Here is an 18,308-nt window from a genome sequence, read left to right as displayed (position 1 = left end):
TGTTCGACAAAATGCATTTTAGCTATACCATGATATATCATACTTTTCACAGAAGATACATACGTATAATATAACATAAAGACGATAGAATATAATATCGTGAGGTTCACATAGAACCAAGATGTGTTGAAACAAAACATTTAGAATATTCAGCATTACAATAACTTTTGAGACAGGACGCAATTATTAACTCACTTATTTAAAGGAAGAATGGACACAACATAGAGGAAACGAAAGAGAAGAAAAAAGGTGGTTGATCATAACGTTTACAGGTAATCACAGAACATACAGAAGATACATAATGTAATGCATTATGCACATAACAAAGAATAGCAATGACATATCATATAATTGTGTGTCAGGACATAAAGAAAGGTATATATAACATAAAGAGAAAATGACAGACGTAGAGAAAAAGCGACTAAACACATTAAATGTCTACACTATAAGACAGTTACGGCGATCCATACTATTACACTGGCTTAAAGTTCGTCTTACATTTACAGCTATTATCCTGCAAATGAGTGTCGAACTATACATTAACAGCCCAACAGATATGACTGCCTGTAGCTGTATGATATATGTATACAGATATCGCTCAAATCTCGGTCCACTATCAGAATACGTTTATTTATTATTGTTGAAGAGTGTTGAAGAGTGATGTATGATCCTCAGAATGTGTATTGCAGTTGCATTAATATTCTAATGACGTATTACTTGAACTGTGTGAACTAAAGATTAATTTACGTTCTATTCACTTTCAAACATTTTTTCAAATAATATTGAATTAACCCATTTTCGGCTATCATACGAACATGAAAAGCAGGACTAACTCCATTTTCTATGGTGCTAATCTTTAAGTTTAAAACATGAATGTGTACATGTGTATCACGCATAATCAACCATGCAACAATGTCTCCTTGAAATATATTTCAATCTAACTGTATGGATACAAATAAATACCAATTGATATTTTAACGTTGTTTCCCTGTGTAATTTTATATGAATACTTATGGATTATTTTAAGTATCTTTGTCCGGTATCATATTTTTCCATATGTACATTATCACTTTACAATGTTTTCAAATTCATTAGGCGGGTTCTCTCCCTTAGAACATACGTGTTTTGGAGTCACCTTTGGTGTCTTATACCTGTCAGAGTCAAACAGACAAAGAAAAGGCAACCAGTCTATTCAATTTATTAACGTCGTCTGTGATAAGCTGACTTGCCCTTTCACAAAAAAAATACGATTAAAATTCATCGATAGTTCTTCTCAAATGATCATATCTAACATATCTAAAGAGCGTTTTTCTCGTAAGATTTTTGGTAAAGATGTCCTCCATGACAAATATCATCATTTGAACTCGTCTGATCTCGATTGATGGAAAGAGTAAACTATTCATCGTATTAAGCATGTTTATACAGATGAGAAGCAATAGTAATGTTCCTGACGTGATAATGAGACTTAATGTATATATTACTTGATTTAAATACTGAATGACTTAAAATAACATACCTAAAGTTTAAAAAAATGTCATCTTAATGTGATTTACGCCATCTTAATGTGATTTACGCCCTAACTAGTAAGCTAACAAGACGACTGCTAAAAATAATGTGTTATTCTATTCTATTGCAGGGTTGTCCTTTAATTTTGTCATTTTAGCCCCTAGCCTACACATTATGCATTTTCTATTTAACTATCATTAAAAGGACCCCATGAGTAATGGTTAAATTGGAGACAGTATTGGCACATATAAATGTGTTAGCTACCCAGTTTCTTAGACTGGCCGTGTCTAACAACCAGAAATTAAACTTTCCAAAAACATTTAAAAAAACCAATAAAACATACAACAACATAGACTCGCCCGATTCAAGAATCCTTAAATGATTTTAAAAAAAAGCATAAGGTTACCTTGGAAGCCATGCCAATGAACGAGAAGCCAAACATATGCTGCTCAATGCCCAGCTGTATATTCTTTTTAGAGAAAGCCGAAAACCATACAACGTAGTGCCTCGAAAAGAAATTGATGATCAGTGTTGGGGAAAAATAACTAAAACATAAACGGTACCTATTTTTCTGCACCAGATTCGCATTTTGACGATCTATCTGTCTCTTCGGTGATACTCGAGGCAAAATATTTAAAATTTCAAATCTTATTAAATGGACAAAAAATACCCTTGGACTACAAAATTACCAATCTGAGAGTTTCGCGCATATAAACTATATGAAAGGATCCCATTTGGTCAGTTCATGTCTCAATCAAACATAAAATATCTGAAGAAAACGTTCTATTCTAAAACATAATATTACCTGTCCATTTTAATATATTCATCTATGAAACCAATTTGACAAAACTATTTCGATGATTTTCAAGGATCGTCTCCGCAAAAATGTTCGTCTCCCCTATTATCAAGCTGTTCGCCATAGATCATCACTGTTGGGAACAGGAAAATCAGGGGTGCATTTTAATTGCATTGTTATATAGTTATACCATTTTTAGTCATTCCACATCTTATAATTTTATATTGCAAGTTTTTATGTTTTTAACATCATACAATATACAAGCATACAATAAAGCTAAAAACATTCAAATTGACTAAAAACTATTACATTGATTCTTATTATCTTTGCACGGACTTGATTAGAGATGGTCTTAAATAAAAATAAATTATTCCCAACGTTTTTAAAGAATCTATCCCATTAGAATATAATTGAAGAAAACACAGTAAGCACAGTAAACAGCTCACAATTTTATATTGTGATGCTAATCGACTATAAACCAAGTTGAAAAAAAATGAAGGAAAAGAGAAAAAGGATAAAAACATACGATGAGATGTGAGAGACAGTGTGTTTGCACAAAAAAAAATTGAATAACTTAAAATGTATACTTGTTTCACTTTAAATTAAAGTGATATTTTCCTCCTTACAAATTTGACTTGTTTTTATTTTTCAAATTTATCTTAAATTGTTTCCCTTATTGTATAATCGCGGTAAAAAAAAACAACATTGATATAAAGGAGGCACTTTAATTTTTTCATTTTTTTTTTTTTTTGTGATTTGGTTAATTAAAGATAAGACAACTATAATTCATATATGTTTAATACATTATCTGAAAACAGTAAGCTTTATTCTCGGTACGATTTTGAGACTCACTAATTATACAGACACTTGTCTGAAAACCGAGTATATTTTGTGTAGTAGGGATTTAGTCCCCCATATATCACACACCTTTACTAACTGATACTTCTAATAATGAAAACAAAAGTTTGCCCACAAATTCAATGTTTCAATAACTGCAAGGACTTTGACACATTGGCCAAACATGCGTAAGGGATCTCTTCCCCTCCGTGAAGTTTTTACAAATGAAGTTTGGTAACCGTTGGGAAAATGGTTTAGAGATAACAACAAATGTTCCTCGAATTTCAGTATGTCAATAGCAGCTGTGACCTCAATCTTTCCCTAATAGCCGCAACTCTATAATACACGTGAGAAGTTTAGCTAGCTATGAAACCAGGTTTAATCTACCATTTTCTACACAAGGAAATGTCTGTACCAAGTCAGGAATTTGACAGTTGTTGTCAATTCATTTGATGTGTATGAGCATTTGTTTGCCATTTCACAAGGGACTTTTTGTATTGAATTTTCTTTGGGCTCGTTACTTTTTATTTATTTTTTTTATTTTACTTTTATTCTCATTGAAAGAGTTATTATTAAATCAAATTTTAAAAAAGTTCAAAAAAAATTTCAAGAGATAACTACCAAAAAACAAGATATTGTTCCAATCTATTTCTATCAATACCTGCTATGACGTCGAGCCTAAATTAACTGTAATGTTGGCGTCCAAATATCAGAATACCAAGACATTCAGTTAACGGTAAATTGAAACATCTGTGAGTTTATTTGGTGCTAAAATTAAAGTTTAACAATTAAACACACCGAAATAAAAACTCACAATACATGCCAAATTTTCCATTATCTTTATAACATAGGATATTAGTAACATAATTAAGTAAAATAACAAAAACACCAAACTCCAAGGAAAATTCAAATCGGAAAGTTCCTTATCAAATGGCAAAATCAAAAGCTCAAACATTTCAAAAAGAATGGAAAAGAACTGTCATGATCCTGACTAGGTACATCCATTTTCTAATGTAGAAAATTGTAGATTAAACCTGGTTTCGCGGGACCCAGTGTTTCGCCTACTCCTGCTGTTAGTCGCAGGCACAACAAAAATGGGGGGCAAATTAATAAACATTTTCCTCTAGATAATATCTTTTTATTGTAAGTAGCTTCTGTCCATGGTTTGTAAAAATCAAGGATGGTTTATGAATCAAATAAATGTTTTAAAAACTTTAACTGCAGACTGTATGTTATGTTAACTGTAAACTCTATTTATAAATAATATACGGAAAAACAGGAAATACATTTTATACAAAATTTTCTTATAGATACTATTTTGTTTTATCATAAACAAGCTTCTGTCCAAGTTTGGTACACATCCAGGATAGTTTAACAAAGTTACTAATTTCTTTAAAACATTACCCACACAGTGAATGTAATGTTAACTGGTACAAAAAACTAAGTCCATGTATACGTAAAATACGGATAAACAGGATTTGTTTCACAAAAATTACTTCTGGATACTATTTTATAATCATAAACAAGCTCTGTAAAAGTGTGGTAGAAATCCAGGATAGTTTAAGAAAATTGATAAAGTTTCAAAAACTTTAACCACATAGTGAATATTTGTGGACGCCACTGCCGTTGACGGCGACAATAATGAATTGGTTTCCATAATATTAAGTATATTAACAATATTTATACACAAAATCTCTACAGAAACTATATTTGTAAAATGCTAAAAATATCCCTACACCAAAGTTACCGGATTAACGATGACTGCCGAGTTAGCGTTCGTCAAAATCATATTAAAATATTCCATACAGATGAAATATTAGAATGTGTACATAAATATTGCAACACCTAGAAGAAACTTGAGAGCCAAAAAATATTAATATTTTTTTCTTCATTTTTCAATTACATGTTTTATATAGCTTGAGGAAAACTAGTTACCCTGTCGCTGTCCATATAACATGTTGCAGTAAATACGAGGTATTTCCAATTTCTCCAGTTTGACTAACATGGTCAAATTATTCATGTTTTCAAATCCGACCGCAATACATCATATACTTAAATGGTGTTTCACAATTTTACAATTTATAAAAATGCCATGCTTTTGTCAATAGTACTGTCTCTTACACAACAGGATAGTGTTGAGGCAATCATTTGAATTAATAGATCAGCAGTGTAGCAAGCTTTTAAACCAGATTAAATCCAACATTTTCCTCAGAAGAAAATCCCTATGCCAAGTCAGGAATATGTCAGTTGTTACCTATTCGTTTGATGTGTTTGAGTTTTTTTGATTTTGTCATTTTATTACGGACTTTCCGTTTTGAATTTTCCGCGGAATTTTTTATATTTTACTTTTTATTAACTCCCAAAGTTTAAGGTTGTTAATAGCAACAATTTATTTTCTCTCCAAATTTTAACAGTAATTTACTTTAATACGCTATTCTTATGACATGTAAATATTGGTATCTTTTAATATATTGAAAACTCTACCAAAAAGTCCTTGTTATATTTATGAAAATAAATTTCCCTCGAATTTATTCCAATTTGTAGACGCACCGTTGCTGGAACTAAAACATAACATGTACATGCAAAATAGAATATGTGACAAAAGAGACGATTTCATATTTGCAATCCCCATCATTCCATTTTCAGATTGCGAAAACCACGAAAATTTGTATCCTACGACTCAAAATAAATCCACAGTAAATAATTTTCGTGGTCTGATGAAAATCTTACCCTGTGCCTGTAAAAAAATAACTTTGAGGTCGATGTTGTTGATATGACATGATATGATTCAATACTGTCAATACCCTCTATAAAATATGTGATACCAAACGTAAATTACACAATCATCTACTATAAAATCGCAAATATAATTAAAGCTTGGGAAAATAAAACATTTAAATTCCGGATACACTTAAATCGGTCAACAGTAATTTCAGATACTGACTTACCTTTCATAAATGCTGTGTTTAAAAAGTCTTAGTATTTCCACGAAACTTGTTATTCGTGTTGTTTATGAATGTTTGGTTTCTTGAGCAACAGTTTCTGTACATCGTTTGTACCGTTGAACCCTTCATATAGTTGCAATGACGTATTGACCGTGCTTTTCAAATTGTGTGTCGTTTGTTTTTCTTTGGTAATGAAAGTAGTTGTCCTGATTGTAGCAGGCTTGTGGAGGTTTTAATGTGTTTTTATTCTTACATCATATCAACAAGACCGGGAGAGAGAATAATGAGCACGTAAAATTAGTGTGCATGTCTTTTTCTTTTTTTTGGGGGGGGGAGGAGTCAGATATTGATGGTTGCTCATATATGTTGTTACAAATGTATTTACAACATTTTTTGGTGATTTCTCTTGTTGAGAACCAGAATATCATCAAGTTCTGTCGACAAAACGCAGATAGGAAATACAAATTATAAATTTTATATGAACTAAAGGAAACAGGAAATAATCATGATAGTTATACACACTCAAAATGATGTTTCGATTTGTTGGGAAGAACGATATAAATGCCAAGTGTCATCTGATTTAACGGCGTTGCCAATTTCAAAAGGACAATGAAACATCTACAACATTGACAATTGTTTGTACTATTTCAAAAGGACAATGAAACATCTACAACAATGACAATTGTTTGTACATTTTTAAAAGGACAATGAAAAATCAGAAAATTCGCATGAATCGTATATGTAATCCCATCGTTTTAGGAATATTGTTGATTTTCAATAAACCATGTACTGGAATTGTAAAAGGTCCAAACGTTTGTGGGTAAGTCATTCATTTGCTGTATTACCCAATTTACAAATATGTGATACAAACGAATGGTACATGATTTCCTTATTTCTTCAATTAAACTCATATATTATTAGTTTGCTTTGTTTGTTTCTAACGGTTTATATTACATAAATTAATATGAACAAACGGATTTAGATTTATATTCTAGTCAATAAAAAAAGCAATACAACATTTAATCATGGATAATATTTTACCGTTTAGTAGAAAACAATAAAAAAAAAAGTAGATAGAATATGTTATTTTAATGTTCTACGTGACAAAGAAACAAAAAATAACGTTCCAGACAGTTCTTTTACCTGTGACGTCATTTTGTAGCGTAGCTTTATTCTGTAGGTGACAATGCAAGTCTATTTTGTACTGTTTTGTGTGCTTTCGTTTTTTTTTTTGGTTTTTTTACGTGTTTGTTTTTATTCTGTTGTAAGTCACTACTTCGGTGTTGTCATAAACATCAATGATATGGTCATTTTTATAAATTTTACTGTTTGCAAAAGTAAGAATTGTTCTAAATACTAAGGATGTTCTTATAACAGGCAAAGATAACCTTGGCCGTATTTGGCACCACTTTTTAGAAATTTGGGTCACCAATAATCTTCAACTTTGTACTTTTTTGGCCTCCTATACTATTTTGATCTGAGCGTCACTGGTGAGTCTTAAGTAGACGAAACGCACGTATGGCGTTAAAATATAAGCCTATTACCTTTGAAATGTCCTATTGCAATGTTTATTTGTGTATTTCTTTGTCCTGAATGTTTTTGCATTTATTTGTACTATAGTCCTGTCATGTAATGTTGTCATTTTAATGTTATATTTAACATTGCAATACAAACGCGAGGTTTGGATAGCCGTAACACCAGGTTGTACCCATCATTTTTTACTTAAAATGTCCTGTAAGTTGTGTTAAAACACCCTTAATCAATCAAATTCCTTAGAATTAGAATACAGTTTGTTATATCTTCAACTAATATAAATTTGTAAACACAATTATTCTAAAATCAAATAAAGTTCCAATTCGTACCTTTTACACTTTGAGGTAAATGTCGACGGCATTTTTATTCACTTGTCAACTTAAACGTGTATGTTTAATAATCACCTAAAAAGTCAATAATTGTATTTTAATATAAAATGCATTTTAGTGTTATCTTGCTTTGAGATAAAATGCTGTTTTTGTTGCAGAAGTTTTTAGAAGGCAGGATAACAAGTTTCTGTTGTTTTAATAACTACCTGATAGATGGCCATTGCCAAGAAAAATAGAAAAACAGAACTAACAAGAACTAACTGCTACAGATCGGAACTCTGATTTAAAGAAAAAATAATATTAAAAGAATATATATAAATATTAGATTTAATAAAAAATAAAACATAAAGGATGTACTGAGGTGAAATTAAAATTGATTATATTAATCAGAAGAGCAGTAGTTAAGGAACAGATATAAGCTAAACATATTGATTGTTTATGGAACTCCTTTTCGAGATATTTGAGTTTCAAACAAAAATACGGGGAAAGGCTGACTCGGACTGCATTGATATTATTTGAGTCTCAAATCAAAAGAAAAGAAATATAGAACCTTTCAATATTTGGTAAATGACCTTTTATTAACTCTTGAAGTGTTATATGGGTGTTATAAGTCAAAATATTATACCCTGTTTTGTAGGAAAAATATCAAGGAGTCCGAACATCTGACACAAATTCTTAAACCTAACCTTCATAAATCCTTAATGAAAATAATATTTACGATATATCTTAGTTTCTATGTTTGTCTTTTCAATCATATATTAATGAGATTTATTTTTGGTCTTTATTCAATGTACAACATGTACAAAGAAAATAATTTACTAATCTTTCAGATTATTTAAAAGCAAAATCAGACATTTAATTTATTCTGCTGGTATTTTATGACATATGTTCATATCTTAAAAATATCTTATAAATTCGAGGTCACATTCAAGAGGAAAAGATATATACGAAAACGATTATTTTTGTTTACGGTCATGCATATGGTAATCAGTAGTTATAGTTAAACAGATGTCACGATAATGACGATAATGAAATTAAACTTCCTGACGCTGTGAAATATTAAATGTATACGATGAGAACAAAAAATAAATGAATATGAATATGATGATAGTATTAAGCGTCTTGAGTAAAATATTACATGTATTGGGAGGATGAGAATAGAATAATGAACTAGGAATGTAAATCAACTGTGTACAAGACAGTCAACTTTTCTGTGCTGCATAAATTACCACTCAAAGTATTATGATAAATTACCGGTTCACAAAACTTTGAATTTTCCACCAACTAATGATTTTCTATCCCAGAAAAGATTTCCTTTACTGTTTTTAGAAAAAAATTGGTATGGTTTTTATTTCGTATCCGAACTCATTACTTTGACAACGGCCCAACCTGTCTTAACTCTTAAATGCCGCATGCTTAACCATGGAGCAGCAAATACCTACTTCCATAATGGACATAAGTGTAAATATGAGTGTAGCTGGGAGTCTCATCAGAGGTAAAATACCAATGTCGTTAAACTATATTCTAAATTATATTGAAGGTGAAAGTAGCCAACGAATAAGAGGACCGGGAAATACAAAAAAAACTTTCAACCAAGCACAAATTAAAGTGTCATATATAAGAATATCATTTATGTTTTCAATTCAAAATGGAATTCACATTTAGGAAATCTTGTTTTTCACTTGGAGAGATGTTAAAGTATTTAGGTCCACAGGGTTGACCAACACTGTTATAACATCAGAGAATATCCAATAATGAGCTACAAAATGAACAGGAAATGAAATTTGCCTTTTTAGACCACATCACCTTAAAACGTCGACTTCTCATAAACAAATACACATAAAAAATAATGTAAAAACAATAACAACTAGCTCCTGATGCTGATTGAAACAATACCAAAAAATATAGTACTTTATAAATGGTTATTTTCTAATTCAGATCACAAGTTCACAACAATTTCAGAAGAAACTTCTGATACAATTAAGATGAAAGAATATCAAAAATATCAGATCAACGCAAAAAGAAAATAAACTATATTTTAAATCAGCTATGATAAAACACCTAAATATACATCAAAGAATAATTTCTCCATGAACAAATAAATGTTATGAAAACAGTTAAGGCTACTAGCATTCAAGATTTATTATTTAAATATCAAAAAGAATTTCATTTGACATCAAAAACCAAACTTCGACCCAGGTTATATATGGTATAATGGCTAAAGAGTAAACAAAATGAAATGCGGCGGACACCAATCAATAGCATTGACACTAAAGATACAAACTAAAGCAAATAACAAGTTCCAGACTTGACACATATAGACTATACCACCGTATCGAGTCTGATACGATATTTATCCGCATGAGACAAATAAACTTTTAAGTCGTAATGCACTCGATTTGGAAGTGGAAACTGTTTCTTTTTTTTATTTTTAAACGATATGCAGATAATCGAATACTTCCGTACGAATCATCTGAAAGGTGATGCGTTCTTTCTATGTAATGTTATCAAACATGGCCGCCTTTTTATGACGTCACGATAGGAAATTCAGATGAAAGCAAGACAATTGATTAAATTAAAATATTCAACTTGTCTGGAAAAGGAGATATCGTGTAAGAATTCGAGAAATGCACATTCATAGTTTGAAGAAGATAAGTTAACACAAAATTTTCTGAAGAGCACATCACAATAAGGGCATACACCACAAGAAAATGTACACCATTAATATACTAGAAGTACTTATGACAAAACTGGTTGTTTTTCTTGACAAGGTACAAAAATTCAGACTCATAATTTATACCTGATGTTTGCCGCTGCTGGCCTGATTTCTTGGTTGATGATATTTTGGACATGCATCAGACTTTTCTATCACAAAATACGACCAAAAAGAGCAGCAACACAAATGCCATCAGAGTCACACCTAACACAATCTGAACCAATATGTCAGGGACGGCAAAACACCAATAACTCTGTTGAAACGAATAATGATATAATCCTAACATTTCAAAAAAAAAGAGGTCCCTCACGTTTGCCAATTAAAACTCAACACGTATATGATTGTGTCAACGACCTTGCTGTTGATACTTGCGTACCAAATCTTCATGGAAGCTTCGATAGTTGCCAAGGAACTAGTGAAGTCACAATTAATGGTAGTTATGATGCCTTTTACAACTGCAATGTGATTAGAGAAGAGTCATAACTGAACGAGTGTCATGCGATGAAAAATAAACAAGATAGTTCAATCAACGTGATCATCAACGAATATTTCGAAATGAACAACCCACACATGATCCCAAATATGAATTTACAATAAAATTATAATGAAAACAATTAGAATTATATAATTTCCTGAAAAAATATGTAACAAAGCATAACTTGAATTAGAAGATCAGATAGGAACAAACCACAACTTGAATTAGAAGTTCAGATAGGAACAAACTTGTAAATTATATTATTCATTTAATCGACAATTACTTGTTAAAGTCTCCCTTAAACGGCACGTGATATGATTTTATTTTTAGATATTGACTATGCATAGGTTTGTCAACTTGCGTAATCATGTAAGATATCTAAGCGAATTCTAAAAAAACAAACTCATGTATGAACCTGAATGTGAAAGGTGTCGCACTATTAAAAAGTAGGATAACAAAATACCGAACTGCGAGGAAAATTCAAAACGAAAAATCCATATTCAAATTGCAAAATCAAAAGCTCAAACACATAAACGACTAAATAACAACTGTCATATTCCTAACTTGACTAGCATTTTCATATTAGTCCGGCGGCTAAAAGTATATTTCAGACGAATTGCTACAAGCATGAAATTTGGCATAGACCTTCCTCAACTGTTACTCTTTGATTTCAGATAGGGAGGCATTTGAAAAAATGTCTCACTTCCGGTAAAATTAAAAATGGCGGACATCATACTTAGATCAGCCTAATATCGAAGGCTATGTGAATAGGTGTTTTTATCATGCTACTATTATAATATTTAGTACAAACCTTTTTTTTACAATTTTGGGATATATTGTAAACCGATTGTCAACTTTGTATTAACACATTTAGAACAGAATAGAATAAGTGGTTTTGGGGATAACTTAAAGCCAAAATTTTAATGACCAACACAAAAAATAACATTTTCTTTACATGTTGAAAAAAGTTGAATGTATAAATAATAAATTGATATTTCTATGTCCGGCATTTTTGGATATTACCGGAAGTTAGGGTTTTGAATATATACGTCTTATACATCATGTACATTGTATCCATGAGAAGTACTAAAGTAAGGTTCCTGCATAATGTAATGATAGTAGAAAAACGCTAAAACACACTTCAATTACACTCCCTAAAAAATCAGGTTATGTTAGTACAATGTCCGCCATGTTGGATTTTCCGGAAGTAGGGATTTTTAAAACATCTAATCTATACAATATATCCAGAAATAGTACAAAACAAAGGTTTGTACTAAATATTATTATAGTAGCATGATAATAACACCTATTCACATACTAGCCTTTGATATTAGGCTGATTTAAGTATGATGTTCGCCATTTTGAATTTTACCGGAAGTGAGACATTTTTTTCAAATGCCTCCCTATCTGAAATCAAAGAGTAACAGTTGAGGAAGGTATATGCCAAATTTCATGCTTGTAGCAGAATGTGCACAATTTTCACAAAGCCGCCGTACTATATGTAGAAAAAGGTGGATTTAACCTGGTTTTATAGCAGCTAAACTTCTTATATGTGTGACAGTCGCATAAAAATCCATTATATTAATAACAGTGTGGGAACAAAACAACAGACAAAAAAGATATAAATGTCAAGATAAGGAATACAGCAGTCAACATTGTGATATCATCTGAATAACTATCAAAACAAACAAATATGTCAGCAAAGAAAAACAAAACAAAAATATAAATCAATTGCTTTAAAAAAGCAATTGTAGGGGGTCTTTCCCCCTTTAAAATTAATTGAATTGGGGGGGGGGGTTTGTTTGTTTGTTTGTTTGTTTGTTTGTTCGTTTCTGTATGGGGTCTATATTATTGTTACCGGAGAAGTTTCATGTTTAGTTCGGAAAGTTTTTCTTTTATTTTAGGTACAGCGCGCGCGCCACATCACGTGACACGGGTTTATAATAACGAAAAGATAGTCTTTTTATTTCGTTTTAGGTGGGGACTTTGAACAGACAACATGTATAGAGACGGAATAAACACAATGTAATTTCTTTTGTCATTGTAGGAAATTGACATTTGATGACAGTTCACAAGCAGTGCATGTTTTGGATTTAATTGATCCGGTGTAACTTTAAAACACATTTATTGATCATTTTCTGATATTATACATTTTTCAGCACCTGTTTGTAACACAGATTAGTATTTCAATCTCGGAGCGGACATTTTATAGTAGGTTTTTACTGAGATTTACAGACCTAGCAAGCGATTTTTACGGCATTGCCATTTCTTTTCTCTAGGAAAAGCTTTGAGAGATATCTGCACCAAGTTTTTTTATAAACTTTCAGTACATGTATGCCCTGCTGACTGCAAATTTTGAGGTCGATTGTACTTGTAGTTTCAGAGAACATGTGGATTTTTTTTCAGAAGTGACGCAAGAACAATATTGAATTTCGATTTTTCATGAAACATGATTTATTGATCATGATCATGATTGATTGATTGATTGATTGATTGATTGATTGATTGATTGATTGATTGATTGGTTGATTAGTTGGTTGGTTGGTTGGTTGGTTAAACACGTTGCTTAAACATGTTGCTTAAACACGTTGGATAGGCTCAAAATTGGATCCCGTATTTAACGCATGAAACGGAAACATGCATTGATTGATTGATTGGTTGGTTGGTTGGTTGGTTGGTTAAACACGTTGGTTAAACATGTTGGTTAAACACATTGGTTAAACATATTGGTTAAACACGTTGGCTGGTTAAACACGTTGGATAGGCTCAATTTAAACAAGCGGGAAAAAAAACCATCTTGGATCCCGTATTTAACACATAAAACGGAAACATGCATTGATTGGTTGGTTGGTTAAACACGTTGGTTAAACATGTTGGTAAAACACGTTGGTTAAACATATTGGTGAAACACGTTGGCTGGTTAAACACGTTGGATAGGCTCAATTTAAACAAGCGAAAAAAAAACACATCTTGGATCCAGTATTTAACACATGAAACGGAAACATGCATGCATTGATTGGTTGGTTGGTTGGTTGGTTGGTTGGTTAAACACGTTGGTTAAACATATTGGTGAAACACGTTGGCTGGTTAAACACGTTGGATAGGCTCAATTTAAACAAGCAAAAAAAAACATCTTGGATCCCGTATTTCACACATGAAACGGAAACATTAATTGATTGATTGATTGGTTGGTTGGTTGGTTGGTTGGTTGGTTGGTTGGTTAAACACGTTGGTTAAACATGTTGGTTAAACACGTTGGTTAAACATATTGGTTAAACACGTTTGATAGGCTCAATTAAAACAGGCGAAAAAAAAAGAGACCTTGAATCCCGTATCAAACACATGAAACGGAAACATTGATTGATTGATTGATTGATTGATTGATTGATTGATTGATTGATTGGTTGGTTGGTTGGTTGGTTGGTTGGTTGGTTGGTTGGTTGAAATTCAAACACACATAAAACTGTTTAAATAGTGCCAAAACCACATAATTTGATGACCTTGACCTTTGACCTTGTAACCTTCGTCAAGGTCATTGCTCCACAAGGTCATTGCAAAAGACCCTATGGGTCAAGGACCTTTTGTTTAAGAGTTTTGCCTAAAAATGGCTTTTTAAAAACCATCGATGGGAGTTATGTCCCTTACATGATGGTAAAATCAATATAGTCATAATGTAAAAAAATTGCCCCTTGAAGTACCAAGCATTTTTCACTGCTTAATTTTTTTGTATCTATAACCGTTCAAGAGTTATAGGGAAATCAAAGACATGTGAAAATCTAAAATATGACCTTGACCTTTGACCTTGACCTAATTTTCATTTTTTTGGACCAAGGACCTCAAATCAAAAGATCCTAGGTCTCTAGCACTTATGGTTTACAAGATAGAAATGCATATCACTTATAACAAATGCATAAGGGGAAATAACTCTCATATGGAGCGTTCATATCGCTTCGGTCAAAATAGGACAAATCATGCGAAGGATATAACGAGTAATTTTGTAAAATAAATTTGTCATAATATTTTACGGTTGCGAAGGAGTTGCGCTAACAAGGAAAACAGTTTTTGGGGAGATAACTCCTACAAAGAAAAGTATTCGTTTACGCAGGGTAAATTTCAAAAGCGCATAAACTGTTCGATATCATATACCAAATATCTAAGCGACATATTGCGAAACAAATGTTTATCGCAAGAACAAAATTAGGCGGAAGAAAAAAAAAAAAAAAAAATAATCAGAACAAATACAATAGGCTTTCCACAGAAAAGTGGAAAGACCTAATTATATCGACAAAGAACATTAGCAAAAACGAAAGACAAAAATACAAAAATGTGCCATAGCACAATAAACAATACAGGGTACTGAGCCACGTCAAATTGATATTACAAAAATTGACTAATGAGTTTTAGTAATGCTTTACGAAAATGAACACTATAACACGTTGTTTATATGATTAACAATGTCAGTACCTAAAATCGAAATTTTAAGACCATCGTGTATTATTTGTGTAGATATGGAATATTTATCAACATGGTCTTAGTTTGTGATGAACAATTTTTTAGAAGAAGACGAGATGTTCTTCGAAATAACACTGGCTCAGCAACTTTCTGCTCAGAACCTGTTGACTTCAAAGTCTGAGTAGCAGCTGTTAGCTCTTCAATACCGAATTTGTTCGGAAATATATATCCCGTATGCGGGTGAGGTTGGTATATTGCAAATTAATTATTTTAAAATTAATCTCTCGTTTGTAATAGATTCTGGCACTGAGACTTCCTCTTATCTCAATTTTAAATAAAAGTATATACATTTGGCGGATGAAGCCGTGCCAGCTTTATCTCGCTGATATATTATTGGAACACATCATGAAAGTTTCGATAGTTAACGGAAAAAACATCATCAATATATCTGAATGTAAATTGATTAATCTGGCTTCTTTCATGTCTTTCGTCTTCTTGTTTGTGACAGGTGTCTGAAGACAAAATTGGTCTGTTTTTGTTTTAACTAAAGCATGTAAGAAAACTTTGCATCTTTAAGGATGTTTTTAATGTTGTCCCCAGGTGTAATTTATTCCTGTTACCGCTTGTTTTTTCCACCTGTGGACAAGTTTGAAAGACCAAACTTATTTCTTGTAATGCAATGTGAAGAGCATCATTTCCTGATTGTATGACTCCATATGTTTAGGTGAATAGCATCAGGTTTAAAAAATCTGAACTCCCCAAAGGTCAGAATTTGGAGAAAAATAATTTTGTTGTTCTCTCCTGTTACAGCCTTTTTGTGTACCTTCTGAGAATATTTCATTGTCAACACTATACCAGTACATGTGTTTTTTATAGTATCTTATCAAATTGACATGTAGATGGAAGTAAACTTATACGAGTAAATGAACAAAAAGTACTGCATAATTCCTTTCTGTTACGTTCTGTCATGTTACCTGATTAAACAGCATAACCATAATCAGTAACAGGAAGGATGTTAAAGACAATTTCACTGATGAATCAAAAGGTTAATCTACTCTATGCCAACTGTTTCATTTAATATAAGTTATCATCACCATATTAAATAAATATCAAAATAATATACAGTATATTGAATGAAAGAAATAGGTATTTTGCTTTTGATAACAGCAGAGAACATTGTGCAATTTTAGTATAGTAGATGGTAACAGAAAGGAATTTATTTTAGAATTTTTCCTTACCTAGGCAGATTTTTCATCTTGCAAATACAGTTTCAAAGGAAAAATGACATTGTTTGCTGTTATCTTCCACTTGTGATTAATCTGAAGTGATGTATTTTTCTTAAACTATAAAATAAAGCATTTTTTTTACCAACTCTGTCCTGTTACCGTTGTCCTGTTACTCAAGATACTTTCATGTTACCGACATATCTGACTATATTTTAGGATATTTTTAAACCTTTTGTATTGCAAATGCTAAAATCAATAATTGGCATTTGATAAACTATTGCAGGATATACTAGTAAACCACAAATAGTGTTTTAAACTTATTCCTTATTTCCATTAGAAACTTTTTTTTTTAATTGATTCACTTTGGTAACAGGAAAGAACTAGATTTTTTTATACCATTTTTAAAATTGACATTATTACAACATTTAACAGTTGTTTGAATTACAGACAACAGTTCCTAGATCCTCAATGTGTGTTCTTCGATTTGTGTTTTTAAAATACCGGATCTAAGGATTTTTTGGTTTTTTTTTTTTCTCATTGCCAAAAATTTGACTTTTTCCGATATTGTCTCATATAGCTCACTGTTCACTATTAACTACTTTCCAGCGATACAGACTATGGTTGATAGCTAAGATATTATGCAGTAGTTTCCACCTGAACATGTTTAATATCTTTTAAAAAAGAAAGGTAAAAGATAGATTTTTCTTAATGATATAAATACCATTTTCGCATGATAGTTGGGTTTTCCATGAGCAAAAGATGCTTTCTTGTGTAATTCCCCGTTGAATCCCGAAGGTTTCAGAAATTCACCCGTTATTTAAAATGCATTCTTTTATATCATAAATAAAATGTTTTGGCCCACTTTTGAAAAGACTTATTAAATCCGAATTGTTTTAATGATTCCAGCATGAAGTCCCATTCGAGTGAGTCGAACGCTTTAGAAAAGTCAATAAATGATATAGCTCCATCAATATTAAAATTTTCAGCATAATCTATAATATCTTGGTGTACGGTAAATCCTATATATCGATTTTCAACGTAACTATTTTGATCTCTATGTATAATTAGGGGTAAGAAATTTAAAATCTTTGTGCTAAGGTATATGCAATGATTTTTACATCAGTATTCAACAAAGTAATTGGACTGTAGTTATCTAAGAACAAAGGGTAATTTTTACTTACATCTAAAATTTCATTTCATCAACAGTAACCTCACTGGTTTTTTTTTTGTCATTAAATTATCATAATTTAATGACCAAAATAAACGAATTTATTAATAGATTTTTTGGCGGCCTGTCTTTTCTTTTCTAGGAATAAAAAGTACTTAGTATTTTCCCCCTTCCTCTACCCATTTTATTCTTGATCTAACTTGGGCTCCTTTGGCTTTATCTTTTTCTTAATTTTTTATTTGATTTAAAATTCATTATTTTTTCTATCTGGTAATTTATCTAATCTTTCATTCTAAATATTTAGTTTGTTTTCCATCACTACAAT

The sequence above is a fragment of the Mytilus galloprovincialis genome, chromosome 12, assembly GCF_965363235.1.
Source record: "Mytilus galloprovincialis chromosome 12, xbMytGall1.hap1.1, whole genome shotgun sequence".
NCBI lineage: Eukaryota > Metazoa > Mollusca > Bivalvia > Mytilida > Mytilidae > Mytilus > Mytilus galloprovincialis.
Note: the sequence above shows the minus strand (reverse complement) of the source record.